This window comes from Macaca mulatta, chromosome X (assembly GCF_049350105.2).
Source record: "Macaca mulatta isolate MMU2019108-1 chromosome X, T2T-MMU8v2.0, whole genome shotgun sequence".
NCBI classification, from domain to species: domain Eukaryota; kingdom Metazoa; phylum Chordata; class Mammalia; order Primates; family Cercopithecidae; genus Macaca; species Macaca mulatta.
The window spans coordinates 8,162,044-8,187,987 of NC_133426.1; the positions used below are offsets into that span (position 1 = coordinate 8,162,044).

Consider the following 25,944-nt stretch of genomic DNA (forward strand, 5'->3'; position numbering starts at 1 on the left):
AAGAATCAGCTGCTTTTTTAAACTGGGTATAATACGAATCTGAGCAAAAGCATCATTACAGAAAGCAAACCAAAAAATGTATTTCAACACAATTGAAAAGGAAAAGTTACAGCGCCTGTCATTGACTTACAGGAAAAGTAATGATTGTCACCATCAGCTGGAGGAATTGGGGTAAGAAATATTTTCTATTCAGTAAGAAATACTTTCTTTTCCTTTTTTTTTTTTTTTGAGACAAAGTCTTGCTCTTGTCCTCAGGCTAGAGTGCGATGGTGCGATCTCGGTTCACTGCAACCTCCACCTCCCAGGTTCAAGTGATTCTTCTACCTCAGCCTCCCAAGTAGCTGGGATTACAGGCGCACGCCACCATACCGGGCTAATTTTTGTACTTTTAGTACAGACAGGGTTTCACCATGTTGGCCAGGCTGGTCTTGAACTCCTGACCTCAGGTGATCTGCCCTCCTCAGCCTCCCAAAGTGTTGGGATTACAGCGTGAGCCACTGCACCCAGCCAAGAAATACTTTCTAAAGGTTGTTTCAGAGGAAATTTTTCTCATAAAACTTAATATTACATTTCCTTTAAATTAGCAGCACAGGGCTATTTTTTTGCATACTCTTCTACAAGTAATTAAGTGAAAACGCATTGTATTAAATTTATGTCTGTATGTATGTGCACATATGTATTGTTAACTTGTATCCTTATCTCAATGAATTCAACAGCATTCAGATACATCCAGTTTAATCACTCCATTAAAATACACTGAATAAATCTGTTAGATTATGACATGAGAGTCTCATAACAGAAAATGAGGTTTCCTTAAACATACATGCATATAACTTATTACTATATACATTCCAATAAATCAAAGACACTAGCCAGACTCCAATATTGGTTCAAGAACGACTGTAACAATAAACAGTAAGATTGCTGGATAAACAAATTATATACACATATAATATAGTTTATTACTAATACATAGTATATATATTATATATATACATGATATATAAAATATATATAGTCTGAGGCCAGGTGTGGTGGCTCAAGCCTGTAATCCCAGCACTTTGGGAGGCTGAGGTGGGCAGATCACTTGGGGCCAGGAGTTTGAGACCAGCCTGGCCAACAAAGTGAAACCCGGCTCTACCAAAAAATACAAAAATTAGCCTGGTGTTGTGGCGCCCGCCTGTAGTCCCAGTTACTCAGAAGACTGAGGCAGAAGAATCGCTTTAACCCAGGAGGTGGAGGTTGCAGTGAGCCAAGTTCGGGCCACTGCACTCCAGCCTGGGTGACGGAGCAAAACTCTGTCTCAAAAATAAAAATAAAGTATATATAGTGTGTACATATGGGATGTCTGTGTGTGCCTGATTGATAGTAGCCAGGTCTCATGGTTGAAAAAAAAAATGTTACATTCATATGCATGGAAACTTGATTCTCAAAATTATATTTCATGCAAGTTGTAATTTTAAACATTAATAGTCATATATAGTCAGATGTCAGTCATCTAAATATAGGCATAGCCCTAGCCCTCATACATTCATGGTTATTTTATCTATATTATTTCTATTTCATTATTGACGAATTTTCCAATGACAGTAAAAAATTCTCAGTTAAATTTCAGACATGTATAATGTAGAGTTCCGGATATATGGTGAAGCAATACTACTTTTTCACTCTATTTTCTAGTACTCTCCTCCATGTTTTAAAATACAGATATAGTTAGAAGATACACTGGAAGACTCTATGAAGAAAGTTAATTATCAATATTTATTGCCATTTTTTAATCAAATATATGTATGAAATCAACTGCCCCTGTGCCAACTGTCAATTCTTTATAACAATAATGCTCAAAGTGCGATCAATTACTGATATTATGGGCACCCCTTGGAGTTTGTGTGAAATGAAAACTCATGGGCCACATTCTCTACCTACAGTCCGAATCTCTGGGACCATGGCCTAGGAATCTCTTTTTAACAAGTTCTACTGAAAATTCTGATGCTTACTAAACTTTAAAAAGAACTGCCATCAATTTGATGTTTGCATTTGACAGTGTCTTTATGGAATAAATGGTCGTTGGATGTTTCTTGAGTGAAATGACAAAGACTTACCTTGCAAGTAGCTGAATCTCTGCCTGTGAACAATCCCCAGACCATTACTGTTTGGAGTAATGTCTCTTTCTTGCTTCATATAAGTGTCATTAAGAACATATATTTCTCATAAAAATATTTTAGATTTCATAAGTAATGTTGCATATGAACATTTTTAATTATTTTAATTTTTTTAAAAAAACTTGAGCTCTTTAACAATTCTTTTCTAAGACATATATGAGCCTGTCCCAAGTTACAGTGCTTACTTCTCTCAAGCATGTTCAAAAACAAAATTTTCACCAATATAGTAATTATAAAAGTAAAACAATTTTAATAGAAATTAAACATTGTTTAAAAACTTACCTAACTTACTTATCTCATGATTTCCTTAAAGAACCAGTTTTTTGTTTCCTACGGCTACATCAATGCTTTGTCCTCAAAACTCTTGTTACTTATTTTTTCTAGACATTTGCTTCAAGGCAAAAATGTTTAGTAGTTATTTAATAAGTATGCTAATACCTAATTCTTCATCAAGACCATTTGAAATGAATACATGACACTCTTGCCACTTGCAAGTTAAGTCTTTATCATTTCACTCAAGAAACACTCAACAAACATTTATTCCATAAAGAAACTGTTAAATGCTATGTGGCTAACAGTGTCTGAAAATAAGCATGTGATTTTTGTTTTCTCTCATTGCAAAAAATATAAATTATGAAAACATGCTGCTACATGTGTACACAGTTGCATTTTCACAACTATAGACATCGGTGCACAAAAAATCTCAAGTCTTTGAAATCTCCATAATCCCACATAACCATCGTCCTGAGAGCTTGTGGAATAGTCAAATACCTTATACAAAACAAATACCATTTACAAAAACAGGCATATTTCTGGAATGCTAATCAAAGCAATGCACAACACACTTGTTTTGCTATTAATCCAAAAGCTCTGCCAAGTCTAGCATCAGTATATATAATTCATTTAAAGCTCTATTTTAATTGCATTCCTGCTTCAGATCTAATAACTAGTAATCAGCAGTATCTAAAGACATTTTTCAAAATGTTATTAATGACAGCCAACATCTTCTTTTAGTAATCCTCCATGAAATCTCTCTGACAAGCACAACCTATATACGATCATCTGAGTAAATGTTTGCAGGATAAGTTTGCCTAAAGTCTATTTCTTTATAATACTCTGGCCAGTAAGAAAAAAGATTTCAACAAAAGCTAAAGTGTTGCAGGAGAAAACAACAATGACACACTTTCTCTCATACTTCATGTAGAACAAAAAACTTCCATTTTTCCAAGCAATTAAAAAGAAAAAAAGTATGTCAAAAGACTGCAGCCCTGCCAGAGGTGTTAGAACCTGAAGGACTCTATCTTGAACAGGGGCTGGGTAAAATGAAGCCAAGAACTGCTAGGCTGCATTATCAGGAGGTCAGGCATTCTTAGTCACAGGATGAGCTAGGAGGTCGGCAGGACTAGTTTCACAAGATACAGGTCACAAAGACCCCACTGATGAAACAGGACGCAGTAAAGAAGCCAGTCAAAACCCACCAAAACCAAGATGGCAAATGAAAGCAACCTCTGGTTGTCCATGTGCTCATTATGCACTAATTATAAGGCATTAGCTTGCTAAAAGAAACTCCCACCAGCGCCATGACAGTTTACAAGTGCCATGGCAATGTCCAGAAGCTACCCTATATGGTCTAAAAAGGGGAGGAACCCTCAGTTCCAGGAATTCCCCACCCCTTTCCCAGAAAATTCATATATAATCCACCCCTTATTTAGCATATGATCTAGAAATAATGGTAAGTTTACTCAGTCAAGCAGCCCACGCCATTGCTCTGCCTATGGCACAGCCACCCTTTTATTCCTTTAATTTCTTAATAAAATTGCTTTCACTTTACTCTGTAGCCTTGCTCTTGAATTCCTTCCTGCATGAAGCCAAGAACCCATGTGGCCTCCCAGACTGAACCCCAATTTTGGGGTTTACCGTGTGACAATCCCATATATCTCTTCCACAAGAGGAGTGATTATGAGAGAAATACTACTTCCAGGAGACAACTGCTTTAGAATCTATTACATAAACTCATAGAGGCACCATGATCATGTACTACCTAAAACTATCCAAAAGAGTAACCAAAGTTTATATTTTTAGCAAAGGTTTTAGGCTTTCAAGTTTTAGGATGATAGACTAAAATCATTTCTTCTGAGGCTACTGCTTCAATTCCAATGAAGAAACACTTTAAATTTCAAAGAAAAATATGTAGATTGAGAGAGCTAATCGCATATGTCATCATTTGGCAGGTAGATAGCAAGTATGTTTCTACTTAACCTAGAAACTTTACAGATTATGGACTATTTTAAAAACTGTTTGTCTAATGGAGCCTCATCACAACACATCTATAGAAGTATGTAAAATTATGCACTATTGGCTGGGAATGGTGACTCACGTCTGTAACCCCAGCACTTTGGGAGGCTGAGACGAGATGATCTCTTGAGCCCAGAAGTTCAAGACCAGACTGGGCAACATAGTGAGACTTTGTCTCCACTAAAAATAAAAAAAAATTAGCTGGGCATGGGAGTGTGCACCTGTAGTCCCAGATATTCTGGAGGCTGAGGTGGGAGGATCACTTAAGCCTTGAAGTTTGAGACTACAGAGTACACCACTGCACTCTGCAGCCTGGGTAACAGAGTAAGACCCTGTCTCAAAAAAAAAAAAAAAAAAAAAAAGGCAATTATTCTTACATTTTAGAGAGGAAATATTGAAGTTAAGACAAGTTAAGGAAACAAAGCTAGTGGCTCTGGGAGGGACTGGGGCAATTGGGATTGAACCCATGCTTTAGTACACTCAAAGAAAGGGCATTTTCCATGATAAAGCACTTTATGCCACTTGCTACAGGGGATTCATGAGACAATGTATATAAAAGATATCTGTACACTGAAAAGTACTTTGCAAATCCATGGGATTAGTAAACTATGATATTCTCAGACCTCTCTGGGATTCAGTTCCAGAATGCCCTAGGTGTTACGCATTCCAAGATCTTCATATAAGCACAACCAATAAGACTATTTCATGTCACAGAGAAAGACCTCCAACTCATGAGTGGAAGTACTGATCAACAAGGAAGTTGTGGATACTAATTTGGTGAATCACCATCTGGCCAGTTTAGCACCAAATTCCATACTTTACATTTAACCAAACACTTTCATAAAAGGACAGCAGAAGAAATGTTCTTACCAAAACAGCCATCACAATAAATTCTAAAGCAAAAAAGGTTCACACAAAATTCAAAATTTTACATTGCCCAATAATCAACCAGTAGAACTCATGATCAGGTTATGCTAAATGACTAGAACCCAAAACAAAGCAAACAGCAGGTCCATAGATTTCAATCTGTTCAAATTAGCAACAAATTAGCTAAATCAACAAATATGGATTAATATTTCCTATGTACAAAGTACTTATCTAGTCACCAAGATGGAGGAAAATGTGGCATGATTCATTCTGCCCTGAGGGAGTGTAGAATCTCTTATGGGAGAAAAATATGTAGTTAAGTAAGTCTGCATCAGTGAAGCATAAAATAAATGAGTTAAGAACAAATGCTGGCCAGGCACGGTGGCTCACGCCTGTAATCCCAACATTTTGGGAGGGCGAGGTGGGCGGATCATTTGAAGTTGAGAGTTCGAGACCAGCCTGACCAACATGATGAAACCCTGTCTCCACCAAAAAATACAAAAATTAGCCAGGTGTGGTGGCAGGCGCCTGTAACCCCAGCTACTTGGGAGGCTGAGGTGGGAGAAATGCTTGAACCTGGGAGCTGGAAGTTGCAGTGAGCTGAAATTGTGCCACTACACTACAGCCTGGGTGACACAGTGAGCCTCCATCTCATAAATAAATAAATAAATAAACAAATAAAACAAACAAAAGTCATAAGAAATGAAAAAAAAAGGATATGTATTTTCTTTTCTTTTTTTTTTTTTTTTTTGTGAGCAACATGGCTGTTTATTTCACCTGGGTGCAGGTGGGCTGAGTCTGAAAAGAGTCAGCGAAGGGAGATAAGTGTGGGGCCATTTTATAGGATTTGGGTAGGTAAAGGAAAATTACTGTCAAAGGGGGGTTGTTCTCTGGCGGGCAGGAGTGGAGGTTACAAGGTGCTCAGTGGGGCAGCTTTTTGAGCCAGGATGAGCCAGGAAGAGGAATTTCACAAGATAATATCATTGCTTAAGGCAAGGACAGGCCATTTTCACTTCTTTTGTGGTGGAATGTCATCAGTTAAGGCGAGGCAGGGCATTTGCACTTCTTTTGTGATTCTTCAGTTACTTCTGGCCATCTGGGCTTATACGGGCAAGTCACACAGGATGCAATGGCTTGGCTTGGGCTCAGAGGCCTGACATTCCTGCAGTCTGATTTAAAATTGGTGAGATGTTCCTTGGGCTGGTTGGTCTGAGGACCAGAGGTCATAGGTGGATCTTTCTCACGGAACAAAGAGCAGGAGGACAGGGGATTGATCTCCCAAGGGAGGTCCCCGATCCGAGTCACGGCACCAAAATATGCGCGTCCGTGTGAAGAGACCACCAAACAGGCTTTGTGTGAGCAACATAGCTGTTTATTTCACCTGGGTGCAGGCGGGCTGAGTCCGAAAAGAGTCTGCCAGGATATGTATTTTCATAGAGGATCATTGAAAAGAACTTCATAGAACTAGGGACCCATAAATCAGCTTAGAAGGGTGACTGTGGGCCGGGCGCGGTGGCTCACACCTGTAATCCCAGCACTTTGGGAGGCCAAGGCAGGTGGATCACGAGGTCAGGAGATCGAGACCATCCTGGCTAACACAGTGAAACCCTGTCTCTACTGAAAATCCAAAATCTAGCTGGGCGTGGTGGCGGGCACCTGTAGTCCCAGCTATTCGGGAGACTGAGGCAGGACAATGGCGTGAACCCGGGAGGTGGAGCTTGCAGTGAGCAGAGATCGTGCCACTGCCCTCCAGCCTGGGCGACACAGTGAGACTCCGTCTCAAAAAAAAAAAAAAAAAAAAAGAAGGGTGACTGTGACTAGGATTTGACCAGCTCTAAGTAAATTTGGGATGAGGATAATATTGAATGTATGGAGTGGGGAGTATGGTGTGTGATTGCTAGTAGGAGAAAATACATAGCAGAAAACAAGGCTGGAAGGATAGCCCTTGGATTCAATGAGGAGCCACTGACACACTCAGAATGAACTGTTTGCTCCAACTTGTGTTTATGAAGACTTGGGTGTTGGAATAGAGGATGGATTAGAGAGGTGAGACATTGCAGTGAATTAAACCAGAGCAAAAGTCTTTACAACATCTTTCAATCTTCTCTCTGCCATTTCTAGTGTCAATATGCCACCAGGGTGTCAGAGGACATTGGGTGAAAGGAGGAAAAGGATGTTAACCTATGAAAGGGAATATGGAAGTGCAATCCCATCAACATAGTCACCAATTGTTTTGAGAAGTGGGGATGAGAGAAATCAAATGGGGAAAGGCACCAAAGTTTCCAATCTAGATCTCAAGGGAAGTGATGGTGTCACCAAGATCAAGGAAGAAGGAGAAACAAGTATGGGGAAAGATATGGAACTGAGTGCTTAACACAACGAGTTAGAGGTGTCCAGGGAACGTACAAGGAGGGTTGTCCAACAAGCTATTGAAATTGTGGATATGCAGTTTAGGATAAAGGTTAAAGTTAATGATGGCATTATAAGTTTCTTTTGTCTTTCTCTCTTCATTAATTTATTCCTTTTACAACCATTTCCTGAGTTCTAACTATAACCACAGTATCATGGTAAGTGATGGGTCCACTGCTAAATCTATGAACCACACAAGGGACTGACTTCAAGGACCTTACAGTCTCTAGAAAGATCAAGGCAGCATGTACATTTACAAGCAAACATTGAAGATACAGATAGAGAAGAGGTACAGAAAAAATTAAATTGGAGTGTCAAAAATTTTAGGAGTTGGGCTATGTGAAAACTAGAATGGCAACCTGTATGAGATTTCATGGTTTAGTAAAGTTTTTTTTTCTTTAATCTGTTTTGTTCTCTCCTTATGTGTTTGTGCTTCAAAATGAGGTGATTGGAACATGTTAGAAGGCAGAAAAAAAAAAAAAAGGATCAAATGGAGGAAGTCTGACTGAAGATCAGGATGATTGAAGATGTAGAAGAAGTAGGAAATTATCAATTGACCGAGGTCCCAGAGACTGTTGTAGGGGTTACAATATGAAAACAATGAATTTTTAGAGAGGCAACATATCACTCATATCATTGAACCCAACCCTATACAGCTTCCAGATTTGAGAACGGAAACATTTTCACAGAGGCAATGGCCAAGCGGTAGGGTTTAGATCCATGGCTCTGCCTAGGACTGGACATGAATGTACAGTTTCACTCCAGCTTAGAGGATGTAAGAGTTTGGATGTAGAGAAATGTGACAATGATCATGTGGCATGTTGATAACCTGTGCGAATAAGCCACAGGTTTCCAATATGGTGGGAAGGCACTGATGTTTAGATGTGTGTGCCTTCATGGATGCAATTCTGGTGGCTGGGCTTTAGTAGTCTTGAATGGATAGATAAGTCAGGCCACTTCCCAGGTGAGGGACTCAGAAAGTCATGATTCTAGCCAAGTCTGAAGGTAACAGAAAGAGCACTGAGTTTTAGATTTGGACTGACCCAGAGGAGAATCCCTCATCTACCTTATGCTAAATGATTTTTTCCCATTCAGGTTTTATTTTAGCCTCTTTAAACTATAGGTTTCTGATACATAAAAGAGTGAAAAAATATTTGCTCAGGTGGACTTTTTTCAAATGAAATTTATAAAGACCACCTTTTAAGGTGTCTACACATAGTAGGTACTTAGTGAATCTAGTTCTCTTCCATTTCTAGAGGACCAATAAGGAGACTTTATTTTATAGTTCTTTCATATTTCCCTAATGCCTACCTACATTTTCCCTTTTAATTGGAAAAGAAATTCAAATTTCTCTTAATTCCAGTCTCTCAAGCATGTTGTAATAATTGTTTTTTAAAGTGCCAAATTTCTTGCCCACATTTCCAAAAGCTAAGATTGAGTGGGGTGGTAATATTCTGTGTGTGGCCAGAACGTGGAATGGGAAGGGATATCCTGAGACCAGAGCACAGTACCTGTTCTTTCACAAAAGTATTTTCTATTGAATAATTTAAAAATCAAATAATGCTTTATACTTAATTTTGTCTGGAGTATTGCCTAGATATAAGGAATAAGCCTTGGGGTTCTAAAAAATAAAAATAAAAAAATAAAAAACACCTCCAACTTTTTATTTTATATGGGTATACATTCATATCATATAACAATGTTATCTACAAAAGTTTACAAAGACCATTTCTGTTTTCTGAATTAATGGCAGCAAGTTTCTCTAAAAAGCTGTAGACCTGCTTTTTAGATGAAAGCTGTATTTTTTCTCCCAAATATATTTCCTAAAATATGTGCACCCTACTGCCTTTAGAAGTATTCATGGCCTCCCTCCAGCTCTAAATTGGTACTGTATAGAAATTGTTACAATCCTGTGTGTTGAAAAGTACACTGTGTCTTGCCAAAATAATGAAATCTTTTGGCAGACAGCCCTCTGAAGTGCAGTTGAACAATCATTGCAGCCTCAACCACAGAGGATTAGCATGCCAGCCCAGCACAACAGCATCAGGCCTGAGACGGTTCACATCACAAATCAACTTGCTCTGAAACATCCGAAAGGTAATGAGTCTCTCACTGCGAAGCTTATCAGGAAACATGGGCCTCATTTTATCACAACTACTTTTTCACAACAAAGGCAGTCCTTTGAGTTTCAGGGGAAGTGTTTAGAAACTACATAACTAAATGAGAGGAAAGCAATTACTCAAGGTAGTTATTATCAGAAAACCATACTCTCAATGTTAATTCTTTTTCACTTAAATGATACCATCATGCATATCATTAAGTTTCTCGAAGTAGACAAAGTCATGGAGTTCTGTTACCTGGAAGACAAAGCACACCTTCTTTGCATTCTTATATTTCAACCGCAATCTTCTAATATGGCATTTTTAGTACAGTATTGAAGCTTCAAATAGTATTCCCATGGTCACTGCTCAAATTTAAAAGATACTAATTATGAAGAGAAAGTGCTAACTTTCCAGTGTAGAAACCTAGCAGAGCGCACCTTAACTAAAGGATCAAAGACACTGCCTCCAAGAATGGGGGAAAAATGCAAAACCAAACTCGGGTGTCCCCTGAAAGGATGCACTAGCAAGGACTCAGCATCTCACAGCACCAGGATTCCTGCCCATTACAGAGAACCTGAATCTAACCAAGAGGAAATACCGAACAATCTACAAAGCAATTAGCCTCTAGTCTTCAAACATATCAATGTCCTGAAAGACAAAGAAAGACTGAGGAATGATTCCAGACCAAAGTAGACTAAATATACATGACAACAAATGCCACACATAATGATGAATTGGATCCTGAATCAGAAAAAATAAGGCTATAAAGAACATTATCGGGACAATCAGTGAAGTTTAAATATAAACCATAGATTAGATGTTGGTATTACATCAATGTTAAATCACCTACACTTGATAATTTTATTATCAAATGATGGTATTATATCAGTGTTATCACTTACATTTGATAATTCCATTCTCTTAGTAGTTACTAAGAGAATGCACTTGTTCTTAATAAGTGCATGCTTAATTACTTGGAGGTTAAGAATCATGATGGCTGCAACTTCTTTTCAAATGGTTGGAAAAAAATCATTACAAGTGTATGTGTGTGTATATATGCACATAGTCTATATGTATACGTTACACATTTGTGTATATGCAGAGAGAGAGAATATGATGAAGCAAATATGGCCAAAAAGAAAAGGAAAAACGACTGCTAAGTCTAGACTGGGTCAAGCAACTAGAAACCAGGGACCAAATGTGGCCCACCTCTTGTTTCTGTAAATAAAGTTTGTTTGGAACAGAGCTATGCCTGTTCATTTGCATATTGCATGTGGCTGCTTTTGCACTACAGCAGCAGAGTTGAATAGCTGCAACAGAAGACCAAGCGAGCAAAGAATATTTACGAATCTTTGACAGAGAGCTTGCAATACCCTGATTTACATGAAAAGTATATGGAAGTTCTTTGCAGTGTTCTCATAACTTTCTTAAGTGTGTGTTTTTTTTTTTTTTTTTTTTTTGAGATGGAGTCTCGCTCTGTCACCCAGGCTGGAGTGCAGTGGCTGGATCTCAGTTCACTGCAAGCTCCACCTCCCGGGTTTACGCCATTCTCCTGCCTCAGCCTCCTGCCTAGCTGGGACTACAGGAGCCCGCCACCTCGCCTGGCTAGTTTTTTTTTTTGTATTTTTTTAGTAGAGACGGGGTTTCACCGTGTTAGCCAGGACGGTCTCGATCTCCTGACCTCGTGATCCGCCCGTCTCAGCCTCCCAAAGTGCTGGGATTACAGGCTTGAGCCACCGCGCCCGGCCCTTAAGTGTGTTTTTTAAAGTTAAAATTAAAAATAAATTCATAAAATAATCTTAAAATTATTTAAAATCTCAAATTACAAGTTTTCTCTAGCTGGCATTATTAAAAAGCTATTATGGATATAAATATATGGGCAAAGAGTATTAAAAAATTTAAGTTCCTATCAATGGGCTTATAGGAATAAACAGATTTAAAGACAAATGCTTCAGATCTGAAACCTCATACCAACTAGATAATATGTCTTCCCAAGCAACTGTTCAAGAAGAAAGAGACAAAACCTAGAATCTTTTAGGCTCTACAAAGTCAGTTCTAATAGGCTGTATAGACTGGTGGTTTAACCATAGCCTCGGAAACCCTAAAGTAGAGGACCCAGCATAGCTTCGGTCATCTTGGAAGTCGCAGGTAAGCTCCAGGGTGACTCTGTAAGGGTCCCAATTGTCCTTCCTCTCTGCCATCACCTCTAATTACAAAACACAGGAAACGAGGTCACTCGGCACTGTGGTCCAATTTGCCTCTTGGACCCACTTTGTCCCTCTCTCCTTTATACTAGATAAATCCTTCTTACAACATCCAAGCAAAATGTTCCTCGCAAGGAAGATAGGAGATGGATAGAACCTACTTCTTTTGCAGTTGCAAACTACTGCACGGCATGTGTATTAGCTTTCAGGAGTATGCTCACTCCCTGGCTACATTCATACCTGAATTCTAAAAGCAGCAGAATCAGTCTGTGTTTATTAAAAGCCCAATGAAGGAAAACTGATGTTGGTGTTTTGCCAAGACAGAGCAGGAAAGGAGGGGTAGGTGTCCTTTCCTCACAGGAGGAAGCTTACATCCTCACATGAACATTTTCCTAAAGACACAAAAAACTCACCCTCAGTGGGAAATGTATTGGCGCACGGACAACTTAATAAAATGATACACATAACAAGACAGCTTTTTCTGTGTGAAAATAAAAGTGCATATTTAATCAAAGTGCTAAAAAATCAGTGAGGGCTAGAAAATATTATCTGTACATGTAATTTCCAACCCAGAAACTGTAACACACACATACAATTTTTTAAATTATAATCTGATTATAGGACATCTGTATATATCCTTTGGCAGACTATCAAATCCACCGCTCAGCTTTCTCCAATACTGACCCCCAGGTAATCAAAATAACTCAAGAATCCTGGCAGAGCCATTAGCCAGCTTTTGCAGGCTGAATTAAGGGGACCCATGTTGTGCGTCCAGAATCTCAAGTGTTCATTAGATCAGATTTTGCGTAACTTAACTGGAATCACCAGTCACAGCATTCCAAGGGCTTAAACAGCCAGGCCCGTCTCCCCAGTGAAAGTCAGAATTGAATCTGCACAGCATGATTCTGACATCACTGTGCTGCAAGGTTAAAAAAAAACTCCTCTGTGACAAGTTGAATGGAGATTAGGATTTCCCTCACTTGGTGCTATGTTTAAAAGCTTATGCACATCTATCTCTGATCCTTATCTCCATATATATATTTTTTCTACACATTTTCTTGACAACACACATCTCCTAAGAAAACATTTGATTGGTAGTTCTGGAGAACCATGTCAATCGTATTCCCAAGTTGGGTGGCCTGGTGTCCTTTTTTCCTGTGCTAATGACCTTATAAAATGCAGCACACATCACAGGAGGAATGGGATTTTGCTCTTTGTCCCTATGTTAAATCTCACAGAGCTACTTAAAAGCCTGTCTTATTTATAATATCTGCTTCTTGCTTAACAAGATTGTTTATATCAGTAATATATAAGAAGGTCATGGGTAACTATATGCTGTTGGCTTATTGTTTCCAAGAAATGCATCTCTTTGTCTGAGAGGTGAGTGATTATAGTAGGTTCTAAGAGAGAACCTAAAATGAAGCATGTCTGTGCAGTGAGACCAATCAGCAACAGTGTCAACACTAATCCTCTTCTGATAGAAGGAGCTTGTAACACTGACAGCTTAATATCTATCTGTGTGGCTCGGTTGTCTGATATGTCAAACTCAAGGAAGGCATGGTGTGCTCTTGAAAAGACCAGGGAGCCAAATCTCATGGGGACTTTCATGTTTCCTGTCTCCCTTGCCAGATCAAATCACCCCAGCTTTGTCAACATGAAAGCTCCTCTAAGACATTAGTGCATCCCTGAGCAAACCCATTCAATTTGGCATTATGTGGTAGGTCTGCTCCAGATTAATGAGTTAGACATCATATTCATAACTTTTCAGATGCTTAAAAGGAAACACCATGGTGGAGAATGTATGTTAGTTATGGATGGAAAACTCCATTTATAATAGAACCTGTTTGGCCTTTAACCCAAACTTGAAATGTGTACAACCTCACTTTCATATTAATTTTATTCTCTCTTCACCCCAAAAAGAGTGATGTTGAAGTTCTTGTGGCCAGTGGAATGCCATCATAATACAATAACAATGAAAGCTATTTGTGAACCCAACCAAAACGAGCAGCAAACACTAACTCAGTAAATTTTGATCATGAGGGTTTGTTAAACTATTGCAGTCTTTCAAGAGACTTTGCACAGGGTTTAGAAGCACCTCCTTCATACTGTGGGCAATGCAAATGTCAGTTTCTTTTGCTTGTTTTCCCTTATTATCCCCTTGACTGAAATACACATTTAAGGACTCAACCAAAGATGTCTCCTCCTCTTGTTGTTTTGCATTTTACAACTTAGCTAACTTAACACCGTTTTGATTAACTCAGCTTACCTTCATAACCCCTTTACCCATTCATTCATCAGTTGCTCTGCCGAACCAAAAAAATGCAGAAAAAAGAAAAAAGGAGTAGCTCATATTATCTAGAGCAGTGGTGTCCAACATAATGCAAGAATGGAATTGTTCTGTACATACACCGTACAATATGGCAACCAGCAGCCACATGGGGCTGTTGAGCACTTGAAATGTGGCCAATGAGACTGGAAGATGAAATATTTAATTTTAATAAACTTAAATCTGTAAAGCTATATGTGGCTGATGGCTACCATATTGGAGAGAAGAAACTGAGCAAGTTAAAAGGAAAATACAAAAGTATGCATTCAACTTCCATCACACCCACCTTCTAGTGGAAGAGGAAGTAGAAGCTATATTTCCCAGATGATCATGCCACTAAAATTCTGAATTCAATTAGGTTATGCTTATCAATATATTTATGCAGCATTTGAAGGCAAAAAGAAAACAGAAGGTATTTTCTTCCTTGTGCCTTGTTCACTATTTCTATGGTTTAGAACCTTGTGGAAGTGTGAAGGTTTTCTGCTGCAGTCTTCAAGTCTTCATTCTCCAGCTTCCTGGGTATCTGCAGAGGCTTCATCAGGGGACTGCTCTTGATTCCCACATTGTTACACCAGAGAGGGCTCAGAGCAAGCAGGAGAGTCAGCTCTCGATTGTTTTAGAGTCATTTCTGGAGGCTGAGCCTAGAGTCCATTCCTTCAACACCTCTAATCATTTTAGAAGCATCTAATCTCTTGTATTAAGTTCGTTCCAGTTTATGTACCTGGAGTAGTTTGTTTTCTTCACTGACACTACCTGATGCAAGCAACTAAGATGATACATGTGAACTGAAATTTTTTAACTCTTGTGACATCAAAAATGCAAAGAATGTAGCCACAGCTTTTCTGATTATCTATTGTGTCACCAATATTCATTTCTAATCTTACAAGAGTCTCCCTTTACTTTGTAACCTCCCTCTCTACCTTCTCTGCATATGTATTTATTGATTCACATTTATGTGTTGGGCAATCCAAGAGATATTGGGGGCACATGGATGCATCAAACACACAGTCTTCATGCTTTGACCTTAGAGTATGATGGAGAACAAAATTAAGCCATTACAGTACAGTGGGCTCAAAGCCATGAGACAAAGGTATACAGAAGTACAGATGGGGAGAACCTAACCCAAGTGACAACTATGCAAAATTTCCTGGGCAAAGGGATATGTGTAGACAGAAAAAAAAAAAAAAATGAGTAGGATTAACCAGGCAAAAGCAGGTGGGATGAGAGAAGAGTATGTTCCAGATAGATTTGATCTTTTTAAGCATGAAAATAAAACTGTAAATTTCAGCAAGCTAGAGGCACTCCAAAGGTTTCTGCTGTGTTCTGAGATGAAGACAAATGATCTACAATTCACAGGCTATTCAGAGTCAACTTTAGCTTTGGGGCAAGTGGGAGCTTGGATCTTAGCAATGCTTACAGCGACTGCTGGATATATTTTAGAAGTATAGCAGGCTTTATGTAGACCAGTAGAACAAAGAAAAGAAAATGACTCTTATTGAAGAAATGTATGTTTCCTTTATCAGAGAGAAAGAACCTAGCTTTCCTTTCCCAAAAGCATGCACACCATTGGTAAAACTAGTAATTTAATTACCCCAAAAGACAGCACTCAAAGGTCTGCTTTATCAAATGATAAGATTCTCTAAGTGTTGGCTGGCCGCGGTGGCTCACAACTGTAATCCCAGCACTTTGGGAGGCTGAGGTGGGCGCATCACGAGGTCAGGAGTTCGAGATCAGCCTGACCAACATGATGAAACCCCATCTCTACTAAAAATACAAAAATTAGCCGGGCGTGGTGACTTGCGCCTGTAATCCCAGCTACTCAGGAGGTTGAGGCAGGAGAATTGCTTGAACCTGGGAGGCAGAAGTTGCAGTGAGCTGAGATGGCGCCATTGCACTCCAGCCTGGGCAACAGAAAGAGACTCTGTCTCAAAAAAAAAAAAGAAAAAAAAAAAAGATTCCCTAAGTGAAATTCTAATGCACCTGAAAATAACTTATATAAGAACATCTTAGGCCGGGCGCGGTGGCTCAAGCCTGTAATCCCAGCACTTTGGGAGGCCGAGGCGGGCGGATCACAAGGTCAGGAGATCGAGACCACAGTGAAACCCCGTCTCTACTAAATACAAAAAAAAAAAAAAATTAGCCGGGCGCGGTGGCGGGCGCCTGTAGTCCCAGCTACTCAGGAGGCTGAGGCAGGAGAATGGCGGGAACCCGGGAGGCGGAGCTTGCAATGAGCCGAGATCGCGCCACTGCACTCCAGCCTGGGCAACAGCGTGAGACTCCGTCTCAAAAAAAAAAAAAAAAAAAAAAAAAAAGAACATCTTTATTATAACAGACATGTGATAATTATGACATAGATGATGCCATTAATGCCTGCTTTCTTCCACTTGGGGGGAGCTTAAAAAGAATCTCACTCACACATGAAATCATTTTGGGAATTTAAAATAAAGTGTACAAATCCCACAAATTTGAATAGGCAGCTTCATGTAATTTAATGCCGCTATATGTAACAGTTTAACTGGACAAGAACACACAGGAGGAAGAGTAAAAGACACTGTTTTGCAAGTTTTATTAGTTTCTTCCCAACTCATTCAGATTGTTATACATGTATCAATTCATAAGAGTAACTTAAATACCCTGTATCCTCAGAAAACTGTTTCACCAAGATGCTGCCGCTAATGTACCCTCACTTCACCAAGAGGAAACAGATTTGCTTTATTTCTATTGTCACTGAATGCACGTTTATAATTTATAGAATGCTTCTCTTCTGCTTCTTTAATATAATAGAAATGTCTTCATGTTTATAGAAAAACAAGAAACTCACATCCAACTTACTCATTTTCAACAGGAAATGTGATGGACTAACACGCAAAGACTGTATTACAAAGAGAATGCAAGGCAAAAATATCAGAATGGCATCTTCTGTTGGAAATAGAGTGGACTAAATATTTTTGGAGATTACACATCTGTCAGATAAGGCAAGTCCTTCCCATGAAGTGGTAAGCTTCTCTCTCTTTCTTTGGGAAATGTACTTGCTGTCGCTCTTTGTTAATGAGCAAAATCAGTGACCCCTCTAGCTCAGAAAAGGCTCCTTCCTGATCACTGCCTCCGCCACATCCCCACCCAGAACACTAAATGAACCAGTGACAACAAAATGCTCTTGTGCCCTAGGCCCTCTATTTCTCGGAGTTTATAGACCACCTAACAATCAAAGCAGGGCAGTGGGGGGAGGCCGCCTTTGTCCCTGCTGTTACTTTGTGTTTTTTCTCGCTGGCTTCCCAATTCCCTCCGGGCACCCATCACCATATCCCTCATGGCTAAACAGCCAGAGGCATGGGGCTTTCACTCCAAATTTCACGGCGTGATAAAATGCAGGGGCTGCCTCGCTGGGGATCTCAAAGCCCTCCTTTGTGGGCCTGGTTGAGGGTCAGGTTAAGTAGCGCATTTTGGCAGCAGGCATCTGTTTGTCTTCACGCCATGATCTTCCTAACAAGGGGGAGGGAGAGGAAGGCAAGCGGGAAGAGGAGACAGATTCAGAAAACTACCTTCACAGTGGCAAGCAAATTCCCTTCTGCCGCTTGACAGACTATGAGGCCAATGTAAATCCACTGCCTACCACACTGATGGCCCCACCGAATCAATTCGATTGAGCCGTGAGACAGGGAGCTTTTCCTTTCTTATAGGCTGAGGCCTCACTTGTTGCTCTAAAGAGAAAAAACAAAGCAAGACCCTTTCTTGCTCAGACTTTTTATAAAGAAAATGAACCTGTACAAAAAAAAAGTGTTGGAAAGATCGCATTTCTTGTTTTTTTTTTTTTCCTGTTGTAATATAATCATAGAATTTTAAAATTTATTCTTCTCAATACAGCAACCCTGTTGCTATAATTGGGAGACATTTGCTAGTCAAGGCCAATAAAGAGCTCATTCTATTTAAAGAAAGCCTTTATGTAGAAAAGCTTTATAAGACATGATTAATATTAATTATTTCTACAAGTCATAGATACAATTTCTACTCTGGAAAGAAACCAGTGGGTGGGGATTGTTCCCTAAAAACTCAAACCACTGAATATGACCAAAGTCAGTAGTTCAAAAGTAGAGTTGGTTTTCTAATATAATTAAAACCTACATATCAATATTTTCTCAGAAAACAGAATTTTACTTGGTTCCCTGTGTCATTCTCTAAGAACAGATACTTACTTCCTCATGTCAGCCTATATGCAAGAAGAATAAGCCTTTTAAAATTATGAGAAAATTAGTAGGAAATGATAAATAAGAAATAAGTAGGTCAGTCAGACGTATGGAGTATCCAGAAGAGTAAGGAATATCACAGGGGAGAAAGCAATAAAAAATAACATACTTCATGAATCTGAAGAGTCATTGTAAAAATCCTCAGATGCGGCCGGGCACGGTGGCTCATGCCTGTAATCCCAGCACTTTGGAAGGCTGAGGCGGGTGGATCATGAGGTCAGGAGATCGAGACCATCCTAGCCAACACGGTGAAACCCCATCTCTATTAAAAATACAAAATTAGCCAGGTGTGGTGGTGTGCACCTGTAGTCCCAGCTACTCAGGAGGCTGAGGCAGGAGAATCGCTTGAACCCAGGAGGTGGAGGCTGTAGTGAGCAGCAATCATGCCACTGCACTCCAGCCTGGGCGACAGAGCGAGACTCCGTCTCAAAAAAAAAAAAAAAAAAAACATCAGATGCAGACAGACACACACATGCATGCACATACACACAGCACAAAGAAACAAAGGCATAAATTGCCAACTATCTAGCTCACCCTTGGTAAAGGAGGGAATAATCAGATGTGCAGAAAGAGGGAAAAGGAGGTATCACATGATATAAAATAGCATTCCTCACATTCATCTTCTCATTAAACCATTATTTCTGTGATCCCTTTTTTCTTCAGCAAAGTGGATGATATTATTCCATCAATATTTTAAAAAGAAAAATAGTACCCATTGGAGAATCAGTTTCTTTAACAATTGTCACCATTGCTCCACTACAAATATCACACACACACAAATTCAAGACCTGCACATCAGGAGATGGAAATGCAAATTACACTGGTGTGCATACACACACAAATACAAAGACTATCTTATTGGAAGTCCTCATGGATTTCTTAAAGCCCATGGGAATATTATGTCAAGTACTAAATACACACCGTTGTCAGTTCGGCCCATGAAAGTAAATGTCATTCCAAGGCAATGATTTTAAATTGTGTGGTGTTTAGGTAGTCTGCTCATCTTTTCTAAAAAGCATTCATCAAAATTCCCCGAAAACTGATTTAAGGTTAATGCTTAGAGTTCTAGATAGGCATCCATTCTGCGGATTTTTTTTGTTTTGTTTTCCTTTTGTCAGGGATTTTATTTTATTAGGTCAGGGGTTTGCAATAGGGGCAAAGAAAGAAATACAGAGTTTATTTTAAGATTGTAATGTAATTCTAGAGTAGATTAGTAAAGTTTTATGTATAAAATCTCACAATAAAATAAATACAACATATTTATAATTCTATCTATACCATTAAGACTTGTACACAAATGCTCCTTACAGCATTATTCATAATAGCCAAAAAGTGGAAACAAATTTCATATATAATTATTGACGAATGAAAGAATAAATAAAATGAAAAAAGAATACATGGAAATATTATTTGGCAATGAAAAGAAATGGAATACCAAAGCATGCTACAGCATCAATGGGCCTTTACAATATTATGCTAAGTAAAATAAAAAGCCAGATAAAAAGATCACATGCTGTATGATTCCATCATTTATATGAAATATCTAGAATGAGTCAATCTATGAAGGGAAAGAAAATAGATTAGTGGATATGTAGGACCAAAGGAATTGGAGGGAAATGGGAGTGACTGCCAATGGCTTTGGGATTTTTCCGGGGGGTAGTGATAAAAATATTCTACAATTCTGCTGATAATTGCAAGACTATAAATACATGAAAAACCAATGAACTGTTTAAACGACTAAATTGTACAGCATGTGAATTATATTTCAAGAATGCTATTAGGCAAAAAAAAAAGTCTCCAAATTCACCAGTATATATATATGTAATTTATATTGAACAATGATTAAAAATGTACTGACTTTTCCTGCCAAATAGATTGTAAGTAAAAAATTCAGTGATCTTCAACTATCCCATTTTGAATAGATTCATATTGTCAAACATGTCTATTCCATTCAATGGACTAAATAAGCATGTGGATCGGTGTCTCTTAAAGTGTGGGTTTGGTCCTCCCCTCTCCCACACTCCACCAAGATTAGGATTGAGTAGGTGTGAAGTCGCAGCCAGAAAAATGCATCCATAGGCACACCCCAGGTGATCCTGATGCAGGCTGAATTACATGAAGTCTGAGAATAGATCCTGAACACATAAAAATGGGAAACTTTATAAAGAACTTTCAATGTCTTCTCTTTCGTGTTAATTTTTGAATAATAATTTCTCATGCAACATAACCATTCAAAAGCAATAATTCTAGAAAATGTTAGACAGCAATTACATTATCTTAAGCTTTATGAGACAATTGAAACACACTTTTTTCTAGGTGTTGATGACCTAGAGGAAAATGATCATTTGAAAAATTAAAAACTTAGAGACATACCAATGCAAGAATTGGCACTCAAATGAACTCCTAATAATGCATATAGAGAAGGTCTTTATTGAATAAAATAGAAGTGTTTGCAACTCAGAATCATCTACCCTTCTTAAATGTCAATTTAACAAAATAATGTATCATTTAAAGATACTAGTGACTAAAATTTTCAGTACAAATCATGTGTTGCATTAATAAATTGGGCCCTGGCCGGGCGCGGTGGCTCAAGCCTGTAATCCCAGCACTTTGGGAGGCCGAGACGGGCGGATCACGAGGTCAGGCGATCGAGACCATCCTGGCTAACACAGTGAAACCCCGACTCTACTAAAAATACAAAAACTTAGCCGGGCGAGGTGGCAGGCGCCTGTAGTCCCAGCTACTCGGGAGGCTGAGGCAGGAGAATGGCGTGAACCCGGGAGGCGGAGCTTGCAGTGAGCTGAGATCCGGCCACTGCACTCCAGCCTGGGTGACAGAGCGAGACTCCGTCTCAAAAAAAAAAAAAAAATAAAATAAAAATAAATTGGGCCCTTTCATTTTGTGTTATGATATTGTTCCATTCTATTTGAGGACTAAGCTCTGATTCTTTCATGTTGTCCAAATTCCTACCTAAGGGCTCTAGGGAGTCATGCCCTACAAACCATAAGTTCTCATTAGATGGGCTTTATTTAACTCTATATATCGTGACTTATTTTCCAACCTGACTCTGGCATAACATTACAAGACAAGGAAGAAAATCAAAATATTTTACCCCCAAAATACATTTCTTGTTACATTTTGAAATGGCCCTGCAAGCCATCCTTTGTGAGGGAAAATGCATGTCTGTAAAGAATCCCTATTAACATAGCTAGACCTTTTCCTTCCAGTCTACCACCTTTTAAAGGGTCTGAATAGGAAACATTTGTCATCTATTGTTTCTAACAGCAGCCACTGTGAGACTTCAAAAGAACTTTGGTCTCCTCAATCTTTTATCTTAACCTGAACATTTCCTTTCCATTGATTCCGGGTCTTTAGACAAAAACTCAACCAATTGTCAATCAGAAAATGTTTAAATTTACCTATAGCCTAGAAGTGCCACCCCCCACCCCCCAACCCCGCCTCTGCTTTGAGTTGTTCCGCCTTTCTGAACCAAACCAATGTATTTCTTAAATGTATTTGATTGATATCTCATGCCTCCCTAAAATGTATAAAATCAAGCTGCACCCCGACCACCTTAGGCACATATTCTCAGGACCTCCTGAGGGCTGTGTCATGGGCCATGGTCACTCATATTTGACTCAGAATAAATCTCTTCAAATATTTTACAGAGTTTGACTCTTTTGGTTGACATACTTGTGTTTAAGATTTAGCTTGACAAAAATACCGTTATGCAGAGGACCATTCAGCCTGTAAAGTAAAAATAATAATAAAGTTCAAAGCCTCCACCAGCTCAATGGACCCCACCTTAGCCAAGGGGTCCCAAATAAACCTGAAAAATTAGCTCAAGTCATGACAGGAAAGAGGGGACAGACATGCCTCCTTCCTTTGGAGTTTAGGCACAACCGACCAGAATTCATATTAGCATGCGGATCTTAAGACTGACAAAACAGACTCTTTGTAGCAATAAGATACCCAACTCCAGCCTGACCCCAGTATGGTATCACACGACAGATAGCAGGCCCTGAAAAAAATAGAAGTATTTTACCTCAAAATATATTTATTTGACATATTCTGAAACAGCCTTGCAAAGCCATCTCTTGTGGGGAAAATTTGCATTCTGTAGAGAATCTCCTTCCCTTATTAGTTCTTTTGCAGAGAATCTGACACCTTTTAAGGTCCAATAAGAGGTATTTACCATCTATTCTCTCTGAAGCCTGCTACCTGGAGGCTTCACCTACATGACAAGAACTTCGGCTTCTTCAACCCCACTGTCCTTACCTTAATTCAAGCACTTCTTTCTGCTGACTTCAACATTTCAGGCAGAGCTTAACTCTTTCAACCAATTGCCCATCAGGAAATCTTTGAACCCACCTATGACCTGGAAGCCCTCTGCTTTGAAATGTTCTGCCCTTTCAGGCTGAACCAATGTATATTTTCCATGTATTCATTTACATCTTTGCTTGTAACTTCTTTTTCCCTAAAATGTATTGAGAAGCTGCAACCCAGCCACCTTGGGCACATGTTCTCAGGATCACCTGAGGCCATGTCATAGGCCACGGTCCTTAACTTTGGCAAAATAAACCTCTCCATTGATTAAGAACTGTCTCCGATACTTATTGGTTTACAAACCTTAACATTATATTAGATGGGTTTCCCATGTGTAATTTCAAAATGCAATGTCACTGTAAAAGAACTCAGCTGCAAACACATGCCCCTCAATAGGCAGCTCAAAGTTCCTCCAGGGAGAAGCACTGAGGCAGAGGTGAAGCTGGGAGCTGAGTGCAACATCGACGAAGGGAGTCCAGGCATCCTGTTGTCTGTCCAGCAGGAGGGGAAATGGCCATGTCTCAGCAGAAAGAGGAACCAAAGAGTTTTCTGCAGGTGTCGGCAGAATGTGAATTGACAAAGATTCTCAACTTCACCTTTCTGAAGAAATATTTCTCATGTGGCCCCTCAGACCCCCATGCTCAAAACACATGCACCGTTCAGTCAACCTGATTTCAGTAAACATCCTACATAGCAGTAGATTTACCTGTCTGGACTTTGTGTTTTTACTATTACTTCCCCTCTTCATTTTTCTCCACTCTTTCGAATGTGTTCTCTTTAAGCTTTGTTGTTGTTGCTGTTGTTTCCATTTATTTTAGTTTTAATTTTAGTTTAGTTTAGTTTTGTTTTGAGACAGGGTTTCACTCCTGTCGCCCATGCTGGAGTTCAGTGGTGCTATCTTGGCTCACTGCAGCCTCAACTTCCCAGGCTCAAGCGATTCTCCCACCTCAGCCTTCTGAGGAACTGAGACTACAAGTGCAGGCCACCATGCCCGGCTAATTTTTTTTGTACTTGTGGTAGAGATGAGGTTTCACCACATTGCACAGCTGATCTCAAACTCCTGGGCTCAAGCAATCTGCCCGCCTCCAACTCCCAAAGTACCGTTATTACAGGTGCAAGCCACCGCACCTGTCCTGTTTCAATTTATTTTGAAGCCCAACTTTCACTTCTAAGTGAAGAAACGTGAGCTCAAACCCTGTCTGAGTCCACACAACTGGGTCCACCCAATACAGTTTTTCATGTCTTTCCTCTGATACAAGAAGATTTTCGGGGGGTGGGGTGGGGTGGGGAGTGTTATATACAGATGAATTCCTTAGTAATAAACTTGTCTAAGAAGATTGGAAACCCCATGACTAAAATTCCACTGAATCCTTCAGAGCAAAATAATCTTGGTAGATAAGAAGACTGGTGGCTACAACACTTTATGAGAAATATCTGTAACAAAATTTCAGCTTTGTCGACAGCCTTGATCCCAAAGCCATGTGCTCACACATACCACCTGATATTGGCAAATCTACCAAACCAGTCTACCCCTTGCACAGCAAATGAACAATGTGAGTTTCTCTACATAGTGGATTCCCAGAAAGATCCTTCCATCTGATTCTGGAAGGATGATAGCTTGTTTTCAAACTCCCCATAATTTATTTTTCCAAAAGAGATAAGAATATATATCTAAGTATATCTAAGCATTTACCCTTATGAGAATTTTTGCCTAGGGGAGAAAAGTTGAGCAATATGACACAAGGTGTCTACCATAGTTTTATTCTTTTTTGTTGTTGTTGAAACGGAGTCTCACTCTGTCGCCCAGGCTAGAGTGCAGTGGTGCGATCTCGGCTCACTGAAACCTCTGCCTCCCGGGCTCAAGCAGTTCTCCCACCTCAGCCTCCTGAGTAGCTGCGATTACAGGCACCTGTCATCATGTCCGGGTAATTTTTTTATTTTTGTAGAGACAGGGTTTCACCGTGTTGGCCAGGCTGGTCTTGAACTCCTGACCTCAGGTGATCCACCCCCCCCTCAGCCTCCCAAAGTGGTGGGATTACAGGTGTGAGCCACCGTGCTGGGCCAGTTTTATTATTTTAGGTTATTAATAAAGAGCGAAAGGAAAGATGGTGAGTCTAGCAACAGGGCAATAAACATAGGACAGTCAAGGAAGACATCTTTATTTGAGACATGGTTTTACTCCTGTCACTCAGGCTGGAGTTCAGTGGCATGATCTCAGCTCACTGCAGCCTTGACCTGCCAGTCTCAAGTGATTCTCCCATCTCAGCCTCCTGAGGAGCTGGGACTACCTGTGCGTGCCACCACCTGTAATAGGCGTGCCACCACCTGTAGTAGCCACCACCTGTAGTAGGCAGATAAAGTAGGATTTTGTGGGCCTAGTGATTTTGGAAACCATGGCTAGGCCTTTAAAGTCCTTTGAGAATTGCTACATTGAAGTGATACTGTATTTTTCAGCATGAAAATAAATGCGAACGCTAGCACTCATTTTTCATCTTTTCATGGCTACAATAGAAAGCTTCATATCTTTCGTAGGTTACAATTATAAGTAAAGGCTAACCCCCTTCCCCACCAAAAGGTGGAAGCCTTGAGAATAAAATCCTATTTCAAAAGAAGATTTCTGGCCAGGCATGGTGGCTCACGTCTGTAACCCCAGCACTTTGGGAGGCTGAAGCGGGTGGATCGCTTTGAGGTCAGGAGTTCAAGACCAGCTTGGCCAACATGATGAAACCCCACCTCTACTGAAAATACAAAAATTAGCTGGGCGTGGTGGTGCACGCCTGTAATCCCACCTACTTGGGAGGCTGAAGCAGGAGGATTGCTTGAACCCAGGAGGTGGAGGTTGTAGTGAGCCGAGATCGTACCACTGCACTCCACCCTGGGCTACGGAGTACGACCCTGTCTCAAAGAAAAAAGAAAAAAAGAAGATTTCACAGGGCATTTGCATGCTACCAATGAGATCGAGGTGGAGGGTTCGATCCTTGTCTAGGGAACAATTTGTCATGAGCATAG

At 39.7% G+C, this 25,944-nt stretch overlaps 1 protein-coding gene across 2 annotated transcripts in view; it reads right to left on the bottom strand.

Moving 5' to 3' along the window:
- Positions 1-25,944, bottom strand: part of ANOS1 (anosmin 1) — a 214,002-nt gene that overhangs the window by 102,167 nt on the left and 85,891 nt on the right. The window lies entirely within an intron of this gene.